The 9,965-nt window shown below is 30.0% G+C and overlaps 1 protein-coding gene across 1 annotated transcript in view; it reads left to right on the top strand.

Moving 5' to 3' along the window:
* The first annotated feature begins 3,853 nt into the window (after positions 1-3,853).
* LOC119687425 (neural-cadherin-like) overlaps positions 3,854-9,965 on the top strand; it is a 61,751-nt gene continuing 55,639 nt past the window's right edge. The window contains exon 1 of the mRNA XM_038101730.1: positions 3,854-3,964. The gene's annotated coding sequence lies outside the window, so the exon portion shown is untranslated. The remainder of the gene's footprint in view (positions 3,965-9,965) is intronic.

The raw sequence follows: 9,965 nt of genomic DNA, 5'->3' as shown, positions 1-9,965 counted from the left end.
TGAACCGGATTGCCGTAAAATTTAGCTTGATCCTTTTTAGCTTTTCAAACACACAATCAGAATCCTGTTCGCCTTCGCTACGTGCAGTACGTTGCGGTTCCTAACGATAATTCTACACTCGTCCATTAACGGTTTAGTTTATGTCATGTGAAGTGAACTCAACCTTACTTCGTATTTTACGAGCTAACGAATGGATGTGTAAATCTCAAGAACAAGAACAACAACAACAACAACCACCAGTGAGATTCCCGTGTAAACATTTTCAGTTGCCTATGTTAATTATACGAGCTCATCGCACTGCCTTCATCGCACTCAGCAAGCTGAGTCGTTAGCATCGTGAGAAAGTGCAATCGTGTTTGATCGTCCTACGAGCAGTCCAAGTTATAACTACTCGGTACTTCTAATTCGTTCCGTACAGATAAACCAAAACTGGCATAACGGTAAATTCAATTCATATTTAATGTTTTGTTGGTGTTGGTGTTGGTGTTATACTTGATGTGTCGTTGTCTTTTTCTTTATATTGGTGTTGAGTTTGCAGCTTACATGGTGAGAATTGCACGTTGTGTCTGCATGTATTTCGCTCAATTCTCGTTAATGTGAAATCTGCAAAGCGGCTTTTTGTTTATATTTTTGATAATCTGTGTGTCTGTAAGTTTTCCTTTAAAAATGTGCACTTGTCTGACACTCTCTTTAAACTCTCTTTAGCACATTTTATGGCTTTAAGTGTGGTGAGAACGGTTTTTGTTGCAATTTTCACAAATTGGGTGCTTTAGGTTTACAGGGTGTGTTATGGCATGCAAAACATTCAGCTGTTGACTGTTATTAAAGAAAGATTATGTTAATTAAGTTAAAATTTTTAATATTTTATGTAATTAAGAATTGAAAATAAAATATAATAAAAAATTTTAAATATTTTAAATAAAAATTTAGAAACACCTTTAAAAATGAAAAAAAAATTTTACTAAAAAATTGCTGTTATATATTGAATAAAATGTCATCTATTCCGTGCTGACATCTGTGGATTGGGTACCAGGTAAAGTAACTTATATTGTAAGTGTACATTATGTGATAATCTTGCATTAAGTATAACATATCAGTTATTCTCAAGTTATTCAGTCACACCGATTTCGGTAATATTTTTGTCTTGTAACCAGGAGCGGCCGCTACTCAGGCCGCTTCATTTTTGATCTAAAGTTAGGTAATCTGATCCTTTAAGCATGGAAAGTTTTCATATTTTTTTAAAATTTTTTTAAATCCATTTAATCAAAACAGTCACAGCTTTAGCAATCTCTTTTTTTTTCGGCAAATAAACATTTTATTTTTCTACATAATCACCTCTTAGCTCGATATATTTAGTCCAGCGTTTTTCTAATTTTCTTATTCCCTCCAAATAATTGGTTTTCTCAAAGCTCTCAAATATGCGTTTGTTTCGGTAATGACTTATTCATTCGACTTAAACCTCTTACCGTCCAGCCATTTCTTTAGGTTTGGACAGTTTGAAAACAGAAAATAGTCGCTGGGTGCTAAATCTGGAGAATATGCTGAATGGGGTAGCAGTTCGTATCCCAATTCGTGGATTTTGGCCATCGTGACTAGGTTGTCTGATTTGAACGGCTATCAAACACCAACTGAACGACGTAGCTTGCTCAAAATTAAAAAGTTGCCCACTGGTAGATTACAGCTGATGGTAGCACTGTCGCATTTGGAGTAACTGCGGGGGGAAATTCAAAAAGTCACTGACTTATCAAACCGTCCTCGTAAGCTGTTATATATTATATTGTATTAAGTCAGCAATTCACTATTATTTTTTGCGTGAGTGTGAGACTCATTAAAATCAATTCTTAGAAACGAGTTACAAACATAAGACTTTGGACTTTATGTGAAAAACTTTTGAATCTTAATCAGGAGGTGAAATACTCCTAGGCCAGGAATGAGAATGTTATACGTATAGTTTATGAGTGATGATTGGTATCATCTTCCATAGTTTAAGAAGCGGGTTGTTATATTCCCATAAAACTAAAGCAATATTTTTTCTTTACAGCATTTTTTCTCTGTTTTTACAAACTTTAAGTCAGCTAACTAAAAAAATTATTAAAAATAATTTTTCAAAACTGAAGGAATATTTTCTTTTCACAGCATTTTTTTGCTTTTTATATCGATTTTCACAAACTTTGTGTGGCGATTAAAAAATTATTAAAAATATTTTTTATTTGAAATTCCAAGATTGGATTCTAAGAGATTTATTCTATAGTTGATGGAATATTTTTTATAAATTTAAGCGTAAATTTTTAACACATTACTTCAAATTAAACAGAAGGATTTTTTTGTTTACGTTGACTTCAATTTTATTATTAAATAGTAAAAAATAATAAAAAAAATTTAAGCTGACAAGGAAACAGTAATGAAAGCAAAGGATATTATACTAGCACAATCAAACCCATACACACTAATAAATATATACAAAATTTATATATACATATATGCAAATCAAAGTAATTCCGACCGTGCGGTTAGGTTATAGGATGACAGGATATAGGCTTATGAAGTGAATCACACACGTGAGCAGCATACACACACACACACAAGTTCTTTCGAATATGCAAGTAGAAGGTGCATTCCTTTTAGGAACTGTCAAAATCTGTGAGAAAAATCTGCAACAATTCTGAAGAATCAAAATGACTTAAGCTCATCATTCTTGTTTAAAGTATTATTTGTTTCAAAGAAGATTTAATTTTAATTATTTAATTTTTAATTAATATTTACTTTAGCTTTTGATAATTATTTTTAATATTTTGTGTATTATCTCGCTAATTACCCCAGGAATGAAATTTATGTGAGCAGCAAAAAGGCAATGCTCTGCTGCTGCTGTTTTGAATATTTTGCTCTGCTCTGTTGTGTTTTACTCTCTGCTCTGTGTTGTGTTGTGTTGTGCTGTGGTGGTCTCTGTTGTTAGCAGCCCTCTTGCTCTCAATGCATGGTGCAGGGCTTTATGCATTTATTTTTCTTGTATTTTTTTTAATTTTGTTTTTGATTTTCTTTTGTGTGCGTACTTCTGCACACAGCAAAGCAGCACTCACCACTCACCACCAGCAGCAGCAATCTTAGTTATTGGTGCTGTTCCAATGTTACTGCTGCTGTTGCGCTGCTGCTGCTGCTGCTGCTGCTGCTGAGAATGTTTGTTCTGCGTCGTCTGCTTTTCACTTTTGCATTTGGCATTTCGTTTTTGGTGGTGGAAATTGTCGGTGGAAATCCAACGCCGACACAACAGGATTTTTCCAATACGCTCTCGCATTTCGCTGTCATTGTGTCGTATGCGTTGATAGAGTCAGGACGACTTTTGTTCTAGAACGGCGGTGAATAAAATTGTGCGTTTTATTGAATTTAGTAATATTTCAGAAAAAAGAATAAAAATGAAATAAAAATATTGTGGTGCAGTGTAAAATATATTACATCTACTAAAGAAGCAAAAATATTTGAATTTTTTTTAGAAAAATGTAAAAGTTTATCAAGCAAAAAGTAAAATCCTTTTGCTACACTGAAAAGGAAAAGCTTTATTCTATATAAATAATTTAAGTCTTTCAAATATCGTTTTGTTTGAAGTGTGTTTTTGAAGAGCACCAAAGAGTCTACGAAAATAATGTGTAGAAAATTGTACGCAAAGCAAAAATTGAAATTGCATGCAACCAAAGCAAGTAATTAAAATAATTTTAGTAAAAATAAAAAAAAATTTTTTTTTTAAATTTCTTTATTAAAAATATACAAAAATATATAAATAAATAAAACATAGTATTATCAGAAGTATAATAAAATAAATTTGGCACAATCATTCTTAAATGTGTGAAGTGTTTATTGCAATTACAGTTTAACTTAGTTCAAGCCTAATACACTTTAATGGATTAAAATCACAAAAATCAATATTTTGGATTAGCCGTGCTAAAGGATAAAACTCACCAGCTCAAAAAACGTAAGCCTTACTATATACAAAAAACGAAAAAAAAAAATACTGATTTGGTGTAGAAATGAAAAAAGGTATTTCTTAAATACCAAAACCAAAAAAATAGCAGTAAAAAACCGTCCTCATGCTTTCTTTTCTGCCTCCAATTACTCCACCACATCCGTTAAGCCACCATACCTTATAGTATGGTGTATAGACAGTGTGTGTGTGTGTGTGTGTGTGTGTAGCCAAAAAGTGGGCTGGTAGTGTTAGGCGCGCACCGCAATCGTAAAATTGGAATTGACAAAAATACTAACAACATTAAATGCATTTATGCGTTCCCCAATGCAATAACAACAAATTACAACAACTCACAATTAAAATACAATACAAAATAACAAAAGAAATGGTTTAGTTTTAAATCAAATACTTCAAAATATTAAACATTTAACAACTGTTATTTGCGCTGAAAACTATGCAAAAAAAAACTGTTATAAAAAGTTTACAGTTTTTCTGAGGTTAACACACCTTAGACATATACATACGAAACAAAACACACACACAAACACTAAAATAAATACCTGCAATAAACCAACCTACATACACATGTAATACTTTTTTTACAACTTTTCTTCTACTTATTTTTTTACAATTTTCTACTTGCTTTCTACTTGCTGCTTTTACGTTGTTTTGAGCAGTAAAAGCATCAGCATCAGCAGTGGTGGCAGCGACAGTGACAGCGACAGCGGCAGCAGACATTTGCAACACTGCTTCTTGCTATTTTCCCTACATTTTTACTACTACGACTGTTACGATTGCTACGCGGACAACTACGACTACAAGAACTCATCGTATGACTACACAGAAAGTTTGTCGTGCACAGCGGGAAAAATCGATCGATTATTTCTTATCAGGCTGAAAAATGTACGCAAAGCATTGGCAGCACTGTTTCAACATTTTCTACTTTGCTTGCTTTGTCAAGTATGCTGTGCACATGTTTTTTTATTTCTGTGTGTGTGTGTGAGTTGTGTACGCATATACATTGTATTGCAAAAATTTGTACTAACACTACTAGAAATACTTTATGGGGTGGCTCTTATACCACATACAATTTTTTTTATGTCTAATGCTCTAACAAACAAACACCAACAAACAAACAAACAAACATATATGCACAATTCTATTCACGCTCTCGTCCATATATAATAAAGTAGGCGTTAGGCGTAGGGCGTTGGGCGGTGTAGGGTGGCATATTTCGCTATGTTTTACGTTTACTGCGCTATTTTACAATTTTTGTTACATTTGTCGTACACGTTTGCGTTTGCTTTCCTGCTTGTTTATTTCCCTATTTTTCATTTCTGTTTTGCCTATGCATTTATATTTTGAAAAATATTATAGAAAAAAAAAATGTTATGAATAAAAAAAAATATAAACAATAGTTGTTTATACATTTAAGTATAGTTTTTTTTTTGTTTTAATTCCCTAACACTAATTACAGTACTCTGAAGAGGACTATAGACTAAAGTGGGAATATATTGTTGACAATAAAATCATTTAGATATACATATATTTATTCAAAATTATTTAGAAAATCGTATTTTATTTAAAATTGATTGACTAATGAGCCCATTCAAAATTATATTTAATTATTATATACATACATATGCATATAAAATACTTCTTCTTCTTATTTGGCACTACAGTCCAGTGTAAACCTTGGCTTCCCTGTATAAAATACATTCTCAAATAAAATGTGGTGATTTAAACAATAAATTATTTACTAAAATAATCAAATCATATATAAAAAATATTTTAAATTGTGCTACTAATACAAATTAACACATATTTCATTGTAATGTTTCATTACATAGTAATATATATTAGTATTAAATCCCATCACTTCACTTATACAAGCAATCAATGCTCTAGCTAATTTATGGACATGTATACATGGTTTTTTTTTGTACGTGTGGAAGTGGACATTTTTCGATACAATATAAAATGAGTTGTATGTGTATTATAGATTTTGTTATATTATTTAAGCTATTCGAAATTTCAAGTACTTTGATGTTCGAAATTATATAGTATTCGAACGTTTGCTATTACTCATAGTTATATAAACAATACAAAGCTAAAGTGAAATAAAAATCTGTTTCTTGAGCGGTTCGAACATATTTGGAAAGATTGATCATATTCGTGAAGCTCGAACATCTTCAAATATTTATAATGTTTGCTTCAAATACTCTAATTCTAGTATAAATGAGATGCTCGAACACTCTGAAGTACTACCTTTACTTATAACATTTTGAACTCAACTCGAAATTATGGACATGTTTTGGTTTTATCAGAGCATTTATCCATATAGGTATATTGTTTTATATATTCCATTTTATTATCATAAAGTAAAGATATTTTGCATTTCCACCTAGAAATCTATTACAATTGTTGTAAATGTTGTACATTTATAGTATTTTTTTGAGTCCAATTTTCTTAATTAATTGTTATACCAATTCTACCTAATCGAGTCCTCTCTCTTCATATGATAAAATCTGCTTACTTACGTATTTTATTCATTTCTGTACTAGTACAGGTCAGACTCTCATCACGTGTTTTACAGTCTCTTTCTTTTTTACATAAAACCTATATGTTCCATAATAGCTAATTCTCGATAATGTAAGGTAAAAACTCAACCTACAATGTCTTAACAGTTTTATCGTAATAATTTTTAAGTTATTTTTATTTAGTTTAATACAACCCTTAAATCGATTTAGATTGAAACACCCTATTAATAGTTCTGATTATGGTAGCCCTGATAAGTTGTTCTGATTATGCTGATTAGGATTATCACCTGTTCAGTGCACTTCATCAACATTCTTGCTATTATTTGATAATAGTTGAGTGCTTTTGTTATACCATAGCTATTCTTTGGTTCAATTATTTTATTATACCTTAGCTATTCTCATAAATATGTACCCAGTTAGGATAAACACATACAATGTATCATGTAATAATTTGTTTTAAATAAGAGTAAATCTTTGCTTTACTTTTTCTTATACGAGACTAATCCATTCTGATTTATCGTGATGAGTTTAAACATATCATTTCAATTCGGTTTATTAGTAAGTTCAGTTTTGGATCATTTGACTTTCACTCACTTTTATCCTAATTTTCAAATATTTACCTACAGGGATTAATAAGATTTGTGAGTAAAATTTTACAAAAAGAATGTGATTTAATTTTTAATTATTTTTAGCTTCACAAAGAAAAACATATTTTGTTTTTTTTTATTGGAGCTTGAACCGCTTGCTACAGGAATATTAAGGTATAACACCTATACCATAAAATATAACCCCAATTTTTCGCGCTTTGCAGTGCAGATAATTTTATGATTTAAAATAAATAAAATTATATGTAAAAATTAGTTACTCTTTAAATAAATAATAAACTATACTCTCAGTGGGTTTATTGCCATAAAAATAAAAGTAAGAAAAAGCATGAACACAATTTTTTATGAACTTTGTTGGTGCTTTCCAGTTGCGAAATGGTTTTTGGTTTCGCTGCGTAAAATTTAATTTTATTAGCCTGCCTTTCGACTGCTCACCTGGTATTCGAACGTTGGCGAGCATTTCGCTCGAAGCCAACCTTCGCTAGCGAAATGCTGGCTGCATTTGCGAAATGGCAGTGCGTCCTGTCTTAGGTTATGAAATACATTTCAGTAATTTTACCTAATTTTGCCCGACTGTATGACTGACGCACACTTAAATTTAAATTAAAGTTACTGAAAAAACCTTTGTTATTGCATATATGTTTTTCTATTTCTATTTAAAAAACATTATTTAATATTTAAATTTTTTATCTACACTCTATTCTGTAAATAATTTTTATATCGAAAATAATTTTTAATTATTTCGTAAAACTTTATTTTAAATATAAAGTTGTGTTCATTATTTTTTACTATAAAATAATAAGTGCATTTGACATTTCTCAAAAACAAAAACTATATCACATAACATTTTCTGATTATTTTTATTTTTATTTTTATTTTTATTTTTATTCTTTTAGAAAACTTTACTTAGAGAGTTTAATTTTTTGTTATATTTCTAAAAATATTTTCTTCTATAAAAATTAACAAAATAATTTTTTTTGTACATTAAAAGTTTATGATTCGAGTATATGCAAATTTTTGCTAAACTATTTTTCTTTATATATTATAACTTTTTGATCAAACTTTTATATATTACTTTATTTTATTATGAAAATTTGTAAAACATTTTTAATTTTGCAGTTTATTAAAAGTTTTTCATCAACTTTAAAAAACAATTTGTATTAAAAACTTTCACTAGGACAAGTTCACACCAATTATTACTGACCACGCATCAGTTTTGGACATTTTCATATATCTCCCATGAGCAATTTATGACAAAGGTAATATAGTGTCCAAATTAAAATGTGTTTTTTCTTTAATTATAAAATTAATTTTCAGTTTTTTATACTAGATATATAGTTTGACAATAAAGATAAAATTTATTATCTATTATCTAGATAAATTTTTTTTAAAATTTAAAGACGACTTTATTTGTATAAAGTATTTGTATAAAGTGACTTTAATTATATAAAGTCAATTAATTATATATATAAGTTGTAAAAAAATTATCTCAATTACATATTTTTGAATATTACTCGTCTCTGAATATATTGGGTTATTTGTTTTGTGATTATAGTTTATCAGCACCGTTAAAGAGACATATGTGAAATAAAATTACCAGACAAGACAATTTGTGCTAAGTCTAAGGTTTGCCATTTTACAATACTGATCGCTTAGCAATCAATGAACATGTTTAAATTGTTAAAACGTGGTACGAAAATGATAATAATTTTTAGCATCCAACACCAAAAAAATTAGTTAGTAAACTAATGTTTGCCACTTTACAATATCAATCATTCAACAACCTCTGAACATGTCAAAATTCTGACAGAAAGTGGTGATTCTCTAGCACTGATTCTGATAGCACTATGTTATATGCTAAATTGTGAAACAATTTCGGGAAATTGGATCTGGAACAGATATACTGACAACTAGACATCATTGATATGCTCGCAGAAGATCTAAATTTACTCATCACATTACGAGCTTAGCATTTGGGCCTATCTGATGACACATTAGAAGGTAATCAGCATTTGAAGTTCCATCTTTATCTTCATAAAATATATACATAGCGCATTTCAGTAGAGAAGGACAATAACACTCCAGTAAAATATATTGGAAAACCGGTTTTACTCATGGATCATAAGTAATGGTCCATGGAGTAGGTATGGCAGAAGAACAGATGTCAGCTGGCTACGCAATACGTTGAACATACGCTTATTAGGTGTTCGAGCGCCCCACGTTTGCATAATGATTCTTATTGGTGCACATTTTTATGGTGTATTAAAACCTATAACTAATTGTCAAAAACCGTTGCATTTATTAAAACATGTTTCTTGAAAATAATGGCATGATACTCACTGTCCACTCTGATCGTTACAGCTACATGATTACCAATTTGTTTAATCATTATATTAATTCCGATTGATTGGAATTAAATTATTTGTAATAATATATTTAATTATATATTAATATTAACAAGTAATGGTATGATAATTATCTACACAGTTGTCTGTTTGGATTTTAATTTCAAACTAAACTTGCCGTGAATATTTTTTTTCGTATATTACTCTTCTTTTTTCATCCCGTGACTACTACAATCTAGCTTAGTTTATACATGGATATATAAAAAAATACATAAAAAAATGGATTAAAAGTTTCGTAGGAATATTAATGCTGTAACATCTAATTTCTGCTCAAAAAGTATTAAAAGTATTTTATTCCAAATTTATTTTATCTCCTTTAGAATGCGCTTCTTCTAAAGCGATATACATATGCCAACGCTTAACCCAATCTTCCATACACTTTTCGTTGGTCCGTGAAGGTATGGCTTTTAGTTCCTTCAGCGAATTCTCTTTTACCGATTCAATCGACTCAAAACGCTTT

Source organism: Teleopsis dalmanni, chromosome X, assembly GCF_002237135.1.
Source record: "Teleopsis dalmanni isolate 2A chromosome X, ASM223713v2, whole genome shotgun sequence".
NCBI lineage: Eukaryota > Metazoa > Arthropoda > Insecta > Diptera > Diopsidae > Teleopsis > Teleopsis dalmanni.
Note: the sequence above shows the minus strand (reverse complement) of the source record. Positions and strands in the feature narration are given on the sequence as shown.